General features: G+C 41.3%; 1 protein-coding gene across 1 annotated transcript in view; it reads left to right on the top strand.

Annotated features, from left to right (window-relative positions):
• Positions 1–1,155: 1,155 nt before the first annotated feature.
• LOC121614780 (receptor-type tyrosine-protein phosphatase F) overlaps positions 1,156–16,269 on the top strand; it is a 162,440-nt gene continuing 147,326 nt past the window's right edge. Inside the window, exon 1 of the mRNA XM_041948846.1 lies at positions 1,156–1,503. The gene's annotated coding sequence lies outside the window, so the exon portion shown is untranslated. The remainder of the gene's footprint in view (positions 1,504–16,269) is intronic.

Genomic DNA, 16,269 nt, shown 5'->3' with positions numbered 1-16,269 from the left:
TAGGAGGGTGTGCCAGGCTGCAGTTCAGCGGGAGTTCTGCCAAGCTAACGATTGATCATGGTAAGGTTAGAAGGCGGAGTAGATGGCTTGTCAGAATCCTAAAGATATTCAGGTCCTCATTACGGGGGGTCACGGCGTCTATGCCCTGCACGTTCAACCGAGTCGCTTGAGTGCTCATGCACTAACAGCCAAGCTGCACTGTAAGCAGAGCCCTCTCTCTCTGTCCCCATTACAATGCGTTAATTATGAATTCTGTAGTTCCCAAAATCTGTCCTTGATTGCCAGTTGGTTATAACTAAATTGGAAATGCCAAAACTAGATTTTAAGCATTTTTGATATAATCTTCGAATATGGAAATTAGAATTTAACTGAACGGACTGTAGAGTTTTGGGCGCCTCTTAATATTCAAATGTGAACAAGTTGCAAAATCAGTAAAGGCAGCTTGTTAGCATGCCTATGTGTCAGTGAGCAGGGGGGAAATATTTCCTGCAACCCTCTCCCAAGGCTGTCTTAAAAAACAATTTCAAGTAGTGGAGAAGGAGCTAGAAAGTTGGCCTGCACTTATAAATTATAAATTACAGTCTTGTCCCGAGCCTTCACAAGGTGAGAGCAAGGATGAAGATGAGGAGTGGGGCTGGAGATGCATTTTATTTGCTCTAGAAAATGGGGATAATAGGGCAGTATTTATAAATTTTCTATTCTCAGTCGTGATTCATGACTTATTGCAGAGGCTCCCACAGTGGGGCCTGGGGACCACCTGGATTAGCTAGAGGGGCTCCCCAGGAAAATGAGAAATTGTGTAATTCCAGTCAAAATGAGAATGTGTATTAAGAAACCTGTGTTTTTGCATGGGCTCGCTCATACCTGCTAGCAGGTGCTCAACAGAGGAATAAAGACGACATGTTTGAGCCCCCCCCCCCTCGTTTGTGTGTAGTGCATGTTGTCAGAAGCTGCAGGACTTGAGGGGCAGGAATGAATGGACGCGGCGGCGAGTGCAGCCGAATGAATCCGAAAATCCTGCTGACCGACCTGCATGTGTTTTCTCCACAGAGGCAGAGGGAAGCGTGACTGCGAGGGGAGAGACGTAACAGCTCCCCACCTTCCACAGCTCCTCCTGGGGCACAGACTTGCGCTCACGAATTAACTTGCAAGAAATCTACTTTGCAAGAGACGAAATAACATTTGTTCTTCTCGCATGCAGGCGGCGACGCGGAACACTTGACGTTAACCCGTTAGCGGCGAGACACGGGAGCTGCCACGAATAGATCCAGTATCCACGACCCTGGTCGGCCGACCGGGATAGGACCTCGTGTTCCTCTGGCAGTGGACTCTATCTTTTCCCCCCTCTTATTTTACTCTCTGGGCTGGCTCTAACTCTTGTGTTTTGCGGCTGTTAATTACATGAAGTGGAATTTGGTGCTTGCTACGAACTGAAGACGGGACTAAGCGCAGAGGTTCGGAGAAGGAGAGAAATGCCAACGGCGGTGACAAAGAGGAGATTCAGTAAGTGCTCCGTTATCTTTTCTCAATGTCCCCCATTGAACTTGAGACGCAGCTTTTAGCGTTGCCGTTAGCTAACTTGCGGACAATTTTGGGTTAGCGGCGTTTGTTCGTCCGTTTGTTTAGCGAGCTTTATCAGCTGGACTGACTTTGGAAATGCTTTTAAAAGGGGTACAACGTTAACGGTTAAATATTGTAAGTGAGTACCGTCTGGCAGAGTCGCTCCTCGGCTAACGTCAGACAGCCACGCACACAGTTTGTTGCTGTTTTCTTTATTTATGCTAACTCCGAATGTTAAGCTAGCAACAACTTTTATTTCGATGGCGAACGAGAGCAAAAAGAAAAAACAATTAGCCCGATTCAAAAGGTCACAGAAATGTTCGGTGTCCAACATAAACGAAGGTGAATGGAGGGGGGGCAGCGCACTGTTCGTCTCAATCACTTATTATTTATACACAAGTGATAGTCGATGTGGAAGGCTGCGCGGAGTTGGCAGTAAACTGAGCGCAGGCACTTTTCAGTGAGCAAATTGGCGTAGCTGTGGTCTGTGCAGGGATGAAAGCTTCAATCAAGCAGAAAATCAGCCGAGAATCACTAATGAAATCAGAAATGTGAGCTGTGGTGGTCTGCGGGGCGTGAGCCTGTCGTCACCCCGTTTTTCTCATCTTAACTGCGATGTAAGGATTTGCTCCCATTTATGACCTTCCGTTAAAAAAAAAAAATGCTGTGCGATCACAAGGTGCCATAGCTGCCTCCGAACCTGTCTTATCGCTTCACATGTGCGCGTGCACGAGCGCGCGCGCGTCACAGCGCCCCGGGTATATATGAAATCTGTGCTCCTCCTTTAGTTAACATAACCGGAGACAGGCGTTTGAGTTGTATGATCATCAGTTGCAAAAGGCTCCTGTCATGCACATGTCATTCATCTTCCCTTAAAGATCACTATTGCTGCAGTGCTGGCTGCGGAGACAGTTTTGATGTCGTGAATTTGCTCCTTGCGGCCGAGGCAAAAGCATAAATTCTCATCACTTAGAGAATTAAATTATAAAAACATTTTTGTGAGAGCTTTTGCAGGTGCATCACCTCATATAATAGCCTAAAGCCCTCTTGAACAGACCTGAAATATGGGGGGGGGGGGGGGGGGGGGGGGGGGAAGGTTTGCTGGATGCATACAGAAAGATCCTCAGTATTGCATCAAGTGCGCAGCACCGCTTGGTTTATTTAAAGAAAGGATTGGAAGCAATTTTTGCGGGGTGAGTGACATGCTGAAGTAGCCTCATGGCCATACTTTATCAATACGTGAATCCGATTATAGCTGTCACAGACACAATGAAGAGACCTAACCATGAGCCAGACTGTAACAGGATGATACAGGGTGGGTTAGTTTCTTGGAATTGCATCAGAGGCTTTCTGCAACTGAATCCTAGGCCCCGCTGCATGTTTGGGTTTTCTAACCTTCAGCTTTTGCCTGCTGAAAAGAAAGCGATATGGTGTATTTCTATTCTAGATTCAGGGTTGTTTGATAGTAAACTACTGAATGAGGCCTCAGAGGGACAGCGTGCTGTAAAATATTATGGCTTTTGCATGTGGGCTGTTCCAGAGACACTGGAGAATTTGTGCCGATTAGTGGAGACTCACTGCAATTTCTTTTATAAAGCAGATGACCCTCTCTGGCACTGTTTGCATCCAGAATTCAGAGTAACCTGTTGTTATGTGGGGGATAGGTATTTTGTCATTTGAACCTGTGTTGACAGTGCTGCACGGGTTCTTGACTGTGTTCATTCTAGTTTGCTGTTTCATTCTCTCTTTTTGTGGGTATGTGGACGCCGTGACACAATGAATCTTTAACTTTTTGTCGTTTTCTTTGAAATATCTGGGTATCTTTTACCATGATTTGAGTACTGGTGTTTATTTGCCGAATGCTGACACATTGCCGCCAGCTATTAGGCCTACTTTATACCCGATCCACTTCAAAACAAAATGATTCAAGAGAAGACGTATGACTTATTTGACCTAATCCTCGTGACTCCTGAGGGATTACATGGTGGTCCACAATGGATCAGTACATTGCTTTCTTCTTTTGTTTCTTGCCAGAAGATTCAACGGTTCATTTGGTGTTTCCATTGGGATTTTTTTCAAAGAGTGCCTTTGAAAGAAAATAGCCTAGGCCCTTAGCCAGTGACATCATCTGCTCTGCATGCATGTCGTTAAAAGCTGGGCGACATAGAAGCAATTAGCAAACATCAGCTCACTGATACTGTAAGCAACGTCAACTTTATTATCTGTATTGTGGTTTGGCTCAAAGAACAAAAGCTTCAGTTAAATTTTATTTTATTCATCTTAATCTGTTCACCATTTAACATATATAACTGAAGATATCATATTATTTTCTGATTATAATTCAAAATATAAACCCGACTTAAACCTTAAGTCTGGTTGTACTATATTTTGAATATATGTTGCATTAGAATGACAAATTCTGCCTTCAAAGGATTTACTCACATTTTTTATGATATATTTGTTGTGTTTGTTGACCCGTGCACATCCCTGGACTGTGTGAGCATTTATATGTAGCTGTGTCGGGTATTTCCTAGCAGGCCTGGTCTGGGGCTAGTAGCCAGAGCATCTGCCTCAGCTTCCTCAAATGCCGGTGCTCCCTGGCAGGGGCCAGGCTGAATGGCACTGTTAGAGAAAACCAGCTCCTCTGTGACCACACGCTGAAAAACCACTCGGCACAACCCTGTCCCAGCTGACGCTTTCTCATGCTTTCCATATGGGTAAAATCTTGGTAATTTCAGGGCTCTGGAGTTCTAATGAGAGGTTTTGCCCAAAGTGTGTTGGTCTGTGGTGGGCGGGATCAGCATTTCTCGGGTTTATAGTGGATTATAACTGCTCTGAGATGCCTCACTGGCCCACTGTCAGGGCGTTGGCACAGACAAACCAAGAACTCTTTTTAACCAGGCAAACTGGTTCAAACTGGTTGTGATGGGGCTCTTTGGCAGGGGGGTTACATGAGCTAGGCTATAACCTAAAGTTTACATTCAAGGCTGCAAACCAGGTCAGTTACTGTGGGTTTCAAGAGTCAAATTCAGCTACAAAAAAGGATTGTGCTCCTTTTCTGCTTATCAGGATATTTTCCTCTTGCATCTATAGGGACACCGCAAGCAACTGCTATTGTCCTGTTTAGCATCCCCACATAGAGACACGGTGCTCTTAGTAGCACGCTTGGCGGATTTTTAACAATGCTTTCTCCTTAACGTCAGCAGCATAGAGGCAAGGAGTGATTTACTACTCTGTCTGCAAGGGTAATGTAGGAGCAATTTGACTGCTGATTGAAACCAGGTCTCCCATTTCAGAGTCCACTGGTGGCATTATAAACCATTTACACCGATGTTTTACAGGGCACCCCTGCAATGGGGAAAGTGGAAACAGACACACGGCCTAAAAATGGCCTGCGCTACCATCAGAGGCCTATTTTTAACCATTCCTTGTGTGATTTGTTGTTTTTACTTCAAAGCATGTTAATGCTGGCGAGCAAAGTCGTGAATATGGATGACATTGAAAGGTCAAATGTTAATCGGTTCTGTTTTTCATTTAAGCAGAAGGAACCGCTAGATATAGGGGCTCTGTCTAGTTTGGATTATGCAGCTTTTTCTGTAAGTGGTAGAGCTTTTTTCCTCCATGTGAATCAGAACTGTAGTCCAAATTCTGTGAAAATTGGCTCAGGCAATTTGCTGTGTCGAGACCTTGTGACATCTCTGCACTTGTTCTGTGTGTTAGAAGGTAGCCATTACGCAAATGGACCAAGCAGCCTTAATTACATTTTTACCACCTAAGCCTTAAACAACACACAACTCATTACAGAGTCAAAATGCTGCTGAAGTGCAAGAGCACAAGACTTCTTTAGAAGAATAAGTGCAAAGTCTAACGAGTGAAGGATGGTGGGATTTGATGGCTGAACCTTTAGGATGTCAGTATTCTGTTAATGCCAGTTCTTGTAATGACTAAACATTAGCTAACAACATTAGCTGCAGCTGCTTCTCAGTAAAAAGCCTTCCAGCAAAGATAATTGACAGTGGCTTTTTGGGAAGCAGCTACAGGATGTGTTTAGTTACAGTCATTAGTGGTCCTGTACCTTCATTTTATTATGTTTCAAAAAAGGTTAAAGATGGTTTAAATCTGCATTTGGATATTTTCACTTTTTATTTTTGTGAACCGATTAACATTACATAAGTTATTGAATACAGTCGGCATTAATGCTGCATGATCATGTCATATTTGCTTAATTGAATCAAATATTTTAAACACACTCATGATTTAGAAATCAAAGATAAGCAGTAGGTCAAGGTTTCAAGTCTTCAGTTTATTGCTGGCTGACAGCTGGGAAATATCACTGCTCTTTTCGCTGCAGAGAGATTTTCTAATGTGAGAAACGGAACTTTTGGACAACTGTGGAATATCATACAATGTGCACTTAGCTGCCCATTGGTATGCATAACAAAGTCTGTAGTGAGATGTAGAAACTGTTGCTATTCATCTGCTGTCCCTGTGATCTCAGACAGTCCCAGATGGCTTTGCATTCTCACCACACACAGCATCTAATTATAACTTTTAACCGCCAAACACATACAAGTGGATTGTTTACAGGTGTTGTAACTGTTTTATTATCTATCTGTGTTGTCCATGTAAGGATACCTGGATATGTAGTCACCTATTTTACTTCCCCAGACTGACATTTAAGAGTAATTATATGGAGCATTTGGTGTAGACTGCCCACTGCAGCTGTGAATGGAAGAGTTGTAGATAAGATACAAAAAGACTTGTGTTGACACTGTGTGCTAAATCTTTTGTGATTATTTTCAATGCCATTATTGTCAGGGATTACAGATGCTTAAATAGTTAAAAACCCATAACAATGTGTTTAGCACACCGTCAATGGCATTGCTAGCCCACCCATGTGAAAATAAATTATTGTTTTTCCCCAAACATAGTATTTACTGGTTTACTGGTTTGTGTCTGCTTTCTGAGTTAGGTGCTTACTTGCCTGCTGGTAGTGTGGGAAAAATGTTTTTTCATCAAGGTAATACAGTAAAGTAGGGGTCCAGTACCTGCAGGGCATGGCCTCTTACTGCCCTTGCTTTTTAGTTACTAAGAAAAAAAAAAATCTAAGCCTGAAATAGTAGTCAGTTAAATTAATTGTTATTAATTAACTGCCACTAATTAGCTAATAGTCAATCAATTAACACATTAGTCAGTTAATTAATTGGTTCATTATTAAGCAAAAATACAAACTACTACTACCGGCCTCTAGAATATGAGGATTTGCAGCTTTGAGTTCGATATCAGTTGAATATTTCTGGGTTTTATCGACTGTCGTCTGGACAAAGCAAGCTCTCAGAACTTGCTTGCTTGGCCTGGACTGGCAATATTAATTTTTCTGTCTGGCCATGAGGACATTTATAAATGGTACACATGGTCCGTGTAGACTGATGATATCATGCGTTCTTGGGGGAAAACAGTACATCGTACCATTTAGTGTCACTCAGTGCAGTGCGCTTGATCTGATACATGTGATGAATCACACAATTGACCATGCAATTTACTCAATATCTGTCAAACAATGCAGTGGTGTGGTTGTTCAGCTGAAGTGATGTCTGCTGTTTTGACATCACATTTAGTTGTTGTTTTATTGTTCAGGGCTGCTTTGGTTTGGTTTAATCCTGCTGAGAAACCTCTTGAAACGGGACAAAACTCCATTGTTTAATTTTACGCTCTCAATTATCATACTTTTATACTTGTATAAAGTGGAGTGTCGTAGTAAATTGAAAATGGAAATATGAGACTCATTCTCTGGCAGTACTTATTTTTGCAGTGTTGAAAATGCATAAAATCGTGATGCCACTATAATGCATCAAATCCAACTGTGAATTTTATGAATCATTAGAGCCCAAATAGCTTCATGTCCTACAGTTGCCACTTGCGGGTTATTACATCTTTCGTTTGAGATCCAAACATAGATTGTGTATGGGTGCTCAGACTGGGTTACGGCACAGTAGACAGTTTAAGCAGATCTTGTGTATTGGTAAATGTACCAGGGACGTGACAGGAACATGCGACACAATCCCCTGGCTGTGCATTTGCCCAGTCAGCAGAAGTGCACAGATGACACTCTTTCATTTCAAACAAATAGAGCAACGGCCCAACGGCTGGAGTCTTTCATTTAGCTTTTCATTTTCAACTGATTCTTTTCAGGTTCTCATCTAATTAGAACACACACAGAGTCACGCAGACGCAAACTGTACCAGAAATGATGGAGAACATTACATGAAGGTCAGACAGTCTGCCATCTGATCAGATTGGACTGGGAATAATGGGACGTATTCTATGCTTCGAAAATGTAAGAAATTCAACAAATTCACACAGGTTATGTTGATTAAATATTAACAGTGAGCCAGTTTTCACCCTGAGCTTGGCCTGGATTCTCAATATTCAATGGTCCTTTATATTAGCAGTGCAAGCAAGCAGGCTTACCCTTTGAGAGATGGAAAACATGTCCTTTTAGTCTTGCCTTTACTTTATTATTCACTACTGACACTTACCATGCTGTAACCATGTTGTCTGACAGGATGGGATAGAAATATTTGACATTTGACAGTCATAAAGTTATTCTTTATTTATGTTGTTAGAGAACAAGTCGTGACTTTGCGTGTTTTAGCTTGCATGCTTTCTTTCATTGGATGGATGTCAGCACATCATAGCTTTTCCCTTTTTTTTTTCTCTAAAAGCTTCTTTCCTCAAGGGAATCTCTGTCCAAGCCATTACCAGTTTTGGCGAGAATACGGTTATACAAGCATATGGACAGTCAGAGATTTTGTGTGCACTTTCAGGTGCAAAAATCATGTTGACTGTTCAAAAGAAAGGATCAGAAATCCGTGCCAAGACATTTGTCAGGACACTCCCCCAGGTTGCTTTTAGCTTATGGAAGCGGTAAAGATAAAGGTAAAGAAGTTCTGACAGTTGGAACCACAGCACTTTTAAAAGGCTGACGTTATGACAGTTGCGTCAAGGCAAGCCAAAAGCGCTTTTTGTGTACACCAAAAAGAAATTCTGTAACTCCCCATGTGTTGATAATAGCAGTGAAGATCCTGACACAGGAAGCCTCATTGCCATTAGCTGGGCATGCTAAAGCACACCAGTGAATGGCAGAAAAGTGCATGCCTTGCACTCCGTCTGCCCCCGCTGATACGGCAGATGGAGAGGATTTTGGTGGGGGGGGGGGGGGCTGTTTGGCAGGGAGGGACAGAGATGACAGCTCTCCGTCCGTGGAGGGCTACCAAGGGCCTTGGCTCTGAGCACCTACTGTGTCCTCCCGACAGAGCCTTGATGCCATCATAGACCATTAGCGTTGACAGCATGTCATCATGTCACATTGGAGCTCATGGTCAAGCAATGAAAAGTAAGATCAGTAAATAAAAAGGGCACACTTAGGAATAAACAGGGTTTTGCTAATGCCAGTTTGAAGATTTTTTCCCTCTTGTCTACATCACTTTTACATTTAAGCTCGACTGAGTTTTCATGTAAGCTCCACAGATGATGCTTCACTGGCAATATTTCCCCTGCCATCCAAACGCTGTCTTGGCCTGTGGCCTTTGCTTCAAGCATAGACTGTCCAGAAAGCCTCCACAGCTAGTGTTGGAAATGTTTTTCAAGATGCCGTGATTTGATTAGACCCGAATGTATGACACAAGTGAAGACAAGTGACTCTAATAAAGCCCGCTAATGCAATAATTCAGTGACTGAATTAAGGCCTGAGCAAGGCTTAAAAGAGTGCTGTTCTCACAACTAGGGTGAAATTACACCAAAAGGACTTAAGTATGATTCTGCTTACTGTAAATAATTTACTCTCAGGACTCAAGCTTGTGCTTGTCACACACTTGATTGTGTAAAGACAGATTCATACAGTAAGACTGTAAAGAAGCCCATCATATATCTTTAAGGTCTGTGCTTTAATGCAGAAAGAATTGCCACAGACATGCATTTGAATGTTTATTCTCTTCTACTTCATGTCATATATGAATAAATGAATCATATTTTGGAATATTTAGGACTTTATTTGAGTTTGTGTAATGTAAAATAGTAAAACATTCCACCAAAAGGGCTGCATTTCCAAAATGTTTTCATGAGGGTTTTGATTACTTTAGGAAAGAAATAATGTTACAATCGTCATCAGAAATCATTTTGTCCATTTAGACCAGGGGTCGGGAACCTTTTTGGCTGAGAGAGCCATGAACACCACATATTTTTGAATGAAATTCCAGGAGAGCCATACAATATGTTTAAAACTAAAAATACAAGTAGGATATTTCGATGCAAATGCAGCATGGCGTGTGTCGAAGTGCCGCTTTATATTTGACCGCTTCATAGATGCAATTTTATCATTGCATATTAGACACACAGCAGAACCAGCTTTCTCCACAAAGGCAAATTCCTCTGTCCATTCCTGCTGAAAAGTACGATACTCGTCGTCTTTTTTTCTTTTAGCCATCTTCTCAGAAGCGTGTCAAAAATTAGTTAGCTGACAGCAGGATTAACGACAAGCCGTAGTGCGCCCCTTTGCGCATGCGCACATCGACCGCTATTTTCGACAGCAAAATACGGCAGCCTCACTTAAACAGTGCCTGTCACTACCCGATCTGCGTTGCCTCATCTGCGTTGCCTTTGTGATTGATGGATAGATAGATAAATAGATAGACACAACGACATGTATGTTTGCCACTTTCCCACTGAAATGACTGCGAACCGGCTTTCTAGTCGCTGGCTCGCGCGTGCGCAAAGGATTTGTCTGCGAGCCAGATGCGGCCGTCAAAAGAGCCACATCTGGCTCGCGAGCCATTGGTTCCCGACCCCTGATTTAGACCATATATATTACTGGTGTACTGTATATATATCTACTTACATGCTTAGTTTTTAGAATATATCTTTCTTACAACAAAACACTCCAATACTTCTTAGATCAGTCAATCCGGTGCAATATCACTTAAATTACTCACTTTAAAGTTGAAACAACTACCCACAGATAAGGCTGAAGTTTGTAATAGTTTCCATCAGGGACATGGTTTTACTGTTCCACTCTTATATCTCTGCACAAATAAGCGAAGTAACAGGGAATGAAGAAGACTGGGACTTTTGAACTTGCTTTTAATGGAATGTCTGCGCGGTGACCGAAATGATAAGTTGTTTCCTGTATCCTGTTTAGATATAAATATGGGCTGTGATAATATAAATGACCCAGTACGTAGTTGCACATTACCAGCATTCATCAGACTCACAATAAGTACGTTTCAAGGTTACATGCTGTGGTGCAGAGCTAAAATCATGTACATGCTCCTGATTGTAGTTTGGAAGTAATGGAATATCACAGCACGAGGTCACAGAGTGGTTTAGGTGGTGGGGGGAAGGAAACTCATTTGGCTCTATCTGTAATAAATGGAATTTATTGTATATTTAATGTTTATGGACACTGGATTAAAGGCTGCTTTCCATTTGAACAAGGTCTATAGGTTATTTTCCTTTGCAGCAGATCCTTTATATAAATAGCTTTTCTTAATTGTTATGTTTATGTTGATAGGGACAGGCAACAAACAAAGAACATTATCTAAAAAGGCTAATGACATATCATAGCATTGACAGCCTGAGCTCATTTGCAATGTTTATTGCCAAATTGAGTTTTATTAAAAGGAAGTACACATGCAGTGCCATACAAAATACATGTTCCATTATGTACGACAGAAACATACTTATAAAATACATGTAAAAATAAATGTGCCATACAAGGACATAGGATACTAAAGGCTGACCCCAGATCACCCATGACTACATGTCTGATCTGAGTCTGAGACTTTAAAGTGATCCTACTTTTGATCCATTGCAAGTTATGCGGATAAAGAGTTCCACATATTGAATGCCTGAAGGTAGAAAGCGGTCTGTCCAAAGGAAGTTTTATTAAAGGACATTTTACAATTCCCCATAGTGCAACCTTGAAGAAGTGAGCCATAAATGTTTAACCGTGTCACTGAACATATCCTGGTCATATAGACGTGTATATAAAGGTTTATATTTATAGATTTAATGATGGTATTATAACCTAACATAAATAATTTCTTTAGGCCATGGCAAATGTGAGATATTACCAACTTCAAAATTTAATATTGCATGGCATTCCTAAGATAAAACGTCTCACAGTCTTACAGACAAAGAAGCTCTACGGTCCGAACCAAGACTAACTTTTTGAGGCCTATGCTAATCAATATTTGAAAGTTTAAAAAAAATCTAATGTAATTGTTCTTCTTCTTCTTTTTATTATTCTTAGCATACAAATGTACTATGAACAATCATTTTGATAAGGATCCCTCAATTTTTTTTAAACATAGGTGATTTACGTTGGCTGATTGCTGTGAACCTGATACAGAATCTTTACTTACTTACTATGGATGCAGTTGCTCTGAACTTTGAAAGAAGTACTTATCCTTTAGGTATTTGGCAATGTATTCCTACCCAGCAGGCTAACAGCAGTTTACTGTAGAGCTGGCACTGTCACCTTCATCCTCTGAACAGGTTATTGTCTGCACTGAGTCATTATGCTTCATAACTTGATTTCTTGAACTCCTTTGTCAGAGTTCAAACACTTTCCTTCACTCCCAGCCTTTGTTTCTGCCTGCCAGGAATAGTGAGGAGAACCCTATGGACACAGCAAGGTGAGATCCATGCTGCAGCTCCTCTAAAAGGGCAATGATTCATGAGGCTGGCTCTCCCGTCCCTGGGGCTGGGTGGAATAGCTGGCATTATCTTCTGCAAATGGGTTTGAAAATGCTCTTGGCCATGTTGACCAGGGCACTGATTTATAGCTCAAGATGCGCTCAACGGTTAGGCTCTCTTTTCCAGCATAGGTATGAGCCCCCACCACCGCTGCATGCACCAACACGCACAGAAACTCACATGTATGCTCACGCCTCCCCCACTTCAGTGCTCGCAATCTGTGCATCTATCGCCTAAGTTTACTCTGGTCATGTATTTTAGAGTAGAGAAAAAAAGAGAGAACTAACTTTATGACACCAAAGTTGTGCAGTGAACGAGGTAGCCTATTGTTCCTAATATGTCAAGCACAAGGATAAGCAGTTTTTCCACCTTTATCTTTCTTTGTCAAGGCCTATATATAGATATGAACCTTATCCTTGACTTGGAGTAGGAACCACTGTCAGAGAAATAGAAATTGCTTCCTGAAAATTGTTCCTTTTAATCTTAAATCTGAAGAGAAAACTCTTTTCTCTGCAATAGTGTGGTTAAGCCCTTCTGGATAGTTGAGTCTTAAGAAAGCCTGCTGATTGCTTTGTGTGTCTTCCTCCCTAATAAGCTTTATATCCATGTCTGAGCTTTGGAGTCCTCCCAGCACTTCTGAATTTCCACTTTCAGCCAGGTAATATCGCCTACAATATTTGGGATAATTAATTGACAGAGTAAACTGAAAATGTTTGAAAAAGCTTGAGTCACTTGAAATGGCGCAGATTTATTTAAAGCCTTCAATTGTCATAAAGCAATTAAGGTGGCAAACAACTTCACTGAGCCCCTCGGAACGGCGAGGAATTATCAAGTCCTTTTTAAGTGGGACAAACTTCTGTCTGATTCCCACGCTGGTTCCTCTGCATTACACAGAGATGGTGTTAGGCTTCACACGCAAGCAGCCATCAGTCTCATTATTAAGTCAACAAGGATTACTCACTGAGTGTAAGTGATTGTCATGACGGAATAACCAGTATGTTTTCACAACAAGCATGTCCTTTCCTGTGATTGTGTATCGCCTTTTCTCATTAGAATAGCAGGGCCCGGCAGAACCAGGGGGTGGGAAAGTCAGACTGCAAACAAGGGTTGCACAAACCGGATTTGACTTACTATGTGAAGCGTTAAAAATGCAAGCTGACAGAGAATGTTTTAGCCAACATCACCTGCTTCTAGTGTTGCATGCCGCCCCATTAGAAAATTCCCTGTCCTGCCTCACCACTGTTGCCTAAGATCTACATAAAGGCAGAGAAGGAGCTCACGTTTCTTCTCTCCAAGGAGGCAGTGGATCTCTCTGGGGGATCAGCAGCAGTTGCTTGGGATTTTAATGAGTGACATCTAAAGTCTGTAAGTCTAAAAGGTCTCCACATGGTGTCTGTCCACGCTATCATCCATCTTCTAAACCTCCTGTGCCCTCACCCCACCCATCAGAAAATCACCTTTCCCCAGCAAGATGTTAATGTTTCTAAATGGTGTACTTACAAGTGGATTATTTAAAAGGCTACGTGTCAGACAGATCTTTATCTGGCGGCTTGGCAGCTTGACTCGTACTGACTCGGCTTCCTGTCTCTGCATGTTGATTAGCTTGTTTTTCTCCTCGTTTTGCTGTGTAGTCTTCTGTGCTAACTCACCTCATGTGATTTGAGCCAAGCTAGAGAACTCCCAGGGAATGGTTAACCCTTTTTTGTCTTCTTGGTAGTCGTCACAGTAAAGACCAGCTCTATGTTTTGTGCACGAAATAGAGAATGATATTTTCAATTCTGTGTCAGCAGTGTGATAGGCCATATTTTGACTCTTTTCCTTAAACCTCATGCACTAGAAAACTTTGTCTGTTGGACATGTTAATCAGCATGACTGATGACGACTGCTGAAGGGATGGTGTAGCTTGAATTGACAAAAGAAAATCTTGCTGAATGGAAGCCAGACAGAATAGAATCATTTTCTATCCTTTTTAGATATTAATTGATATGGGCAAGAGCACAGGCTATCTTTTAACTTGTTCATAAGCTTACTGTTGCTGTGGCAAAAACATTGTTGGCAAGTTCAGAGTGCAGTTCTTAAAGTGAATAAAAAGTAAAGTATTTATTCAGCGACATTCAGATATTAAAAATTCGCAGCAGTATCACATCAGTATCACATCAAGGTTAGATAGCACAATATGAACCGTTGTGCTACATTTTGCTGTGTTTCAGTGAGCATATTCACAGTAAGTGGAAAGGTGCATTGATAATCGCGTTCTTCATCATTGCTTTTCATATATGAAACTCTCAAGTGACAGGTGGTCAGGTCAAGACTTGCAAGCCAGCGTGATATTTCAGCAACCGTTACAGCTCTTTTCTTGCATTTAACTCTTTTGTTTTCACTGTGTGTTGTGACAGTCTTGACACCATACCTTCAAAAAATATAAATAAATCATAACACATAAGTTGTTCTGTGAATTCAGTAAAATAAATGGTTTAAAAAAAACATACCGTGTTGTGCTTAATTAAACTTGATTATTTTCTTCTTTTATTTGGAACTTCCATTCAAAAACAACTCCCCCACATGAGACAGCACCTGAGTTAAAAAAAGATCCAAGACAAAAGTGTCTGTATTTGCAATTTCACTCTCCTACTTAATGTTTTCTTGTCACTCTTCTACGGCGGTTTGCAAACCAGCTTAGAGGTGCATTACTGCCACCAACTGTCGCTCTCATGTTGTGAGAACGTGGTAAGCGGTCCACCTGCTAAATCGCGCTACCTTGTGAGGCAGATGGATTTATGAAATCATGTGAGAATCCAGCCCTGATTTGCCACATAGCCTGCCCTGAATGTATAGTGGAGACAGTGAGGGATAGAGCCCACAGTGGAAACGGTATTGCCAAATCTCTATGTTGGACACGTTCCTGCCATTGCACAGTATATATACATTTAAGTCAAATCGTCCAAATCTATTCCGCTCTTTGTTCTAAAAATCTGATTAAGAAATAAAGGTAAGCAAGTACAATTGCTAACTAATAGGACTCACCAATAATATGCAGCAGTATGGGCAAATAAGGTTATCACGTTCTGCTTGCTCCAAGTCTTATCGATGCTTTTGCACCTGCACAAAGCCAAGGCGCTTAGATCTGATCTGAAAGTGAAGTGCAGGCATGCTTTATCTGCCAAAGGTAGCAACTCAACCAAACAAACAAACATCAAAGTAAAGTCCAGCAAGTTGGGAAATAATGAAGATTAATAGAAAAATTAATTGTGCTTCTAACTGACTCTTTCTGAGGTAAACCTTTGGGTGATATTTGATGGAAAGAAGGCAACACAGGAAGACATGAAACACCAGAGTAAAGGTTTAAAGGGTGTTAAGTAGGTGCTCATTTCGAATAGGATATAAAACAGCCTTGAGAACTTCTTAGTCTGATGTTTTGTGCAGTTTCAATATGGATAAGTTCTACAATCTTAGTCACTGAGTTACAAGTTGGTTAGTTTTCAATATGTAAAACAAAATGAATCAAAACTTTGATGCTGTCATTTTCATCAAAGAAAATCTGAAAAGTTCTTGATAACACTTTTGATAGCAGATGTGTAACGCTGTGTAAGACATGAATGAAACAGAATGTGATAATGCTAATTCTGTTTTTATTTACGTTTTACACAGCATCCCAACTTTTTTGCTCAGACCAGCTACCTTTTATTTTGATCAGTCCACTAGTCTTTTTAGTCCAATCTGATATCTAGTATTTCCTGTGTGCACATAACTTGAAGTTATGTATTAGCTCTACAATAGCACACTATAGCCATTATTGCAACTCTCCTTTGATGGTTTGACATCAATGTTATATATGGTTGTATGTGGAGTAAGTAGCGTCAGTCTTTGTAGCTTGTGTTGCAAAAAGTAAAAGAACCAAGTAAAACACAGCTCAGCTCTCCTGGCTTTGCTCGCCAATGAATGCCAATTATCATC

The sequence above is a fragment of the Chelmon rostratus genome, chromosome 12 (genome assembly GCF_017976325.1).
Source record: "Chelmon rostratus isolate fCheRos1 chromosome 12, fCheRos1.pri, whole genome shotgun sequence".
Lineage (NCBI taxonomy): Eukaryota > Metazoa > Chordata > Actinopteri > Chaetodontiformes > Chaetodontidae > Chelmon > Chelmon rostratus.
This window is presented reverse-complemented; position numbering and strand designations above follow the sequence as displayed.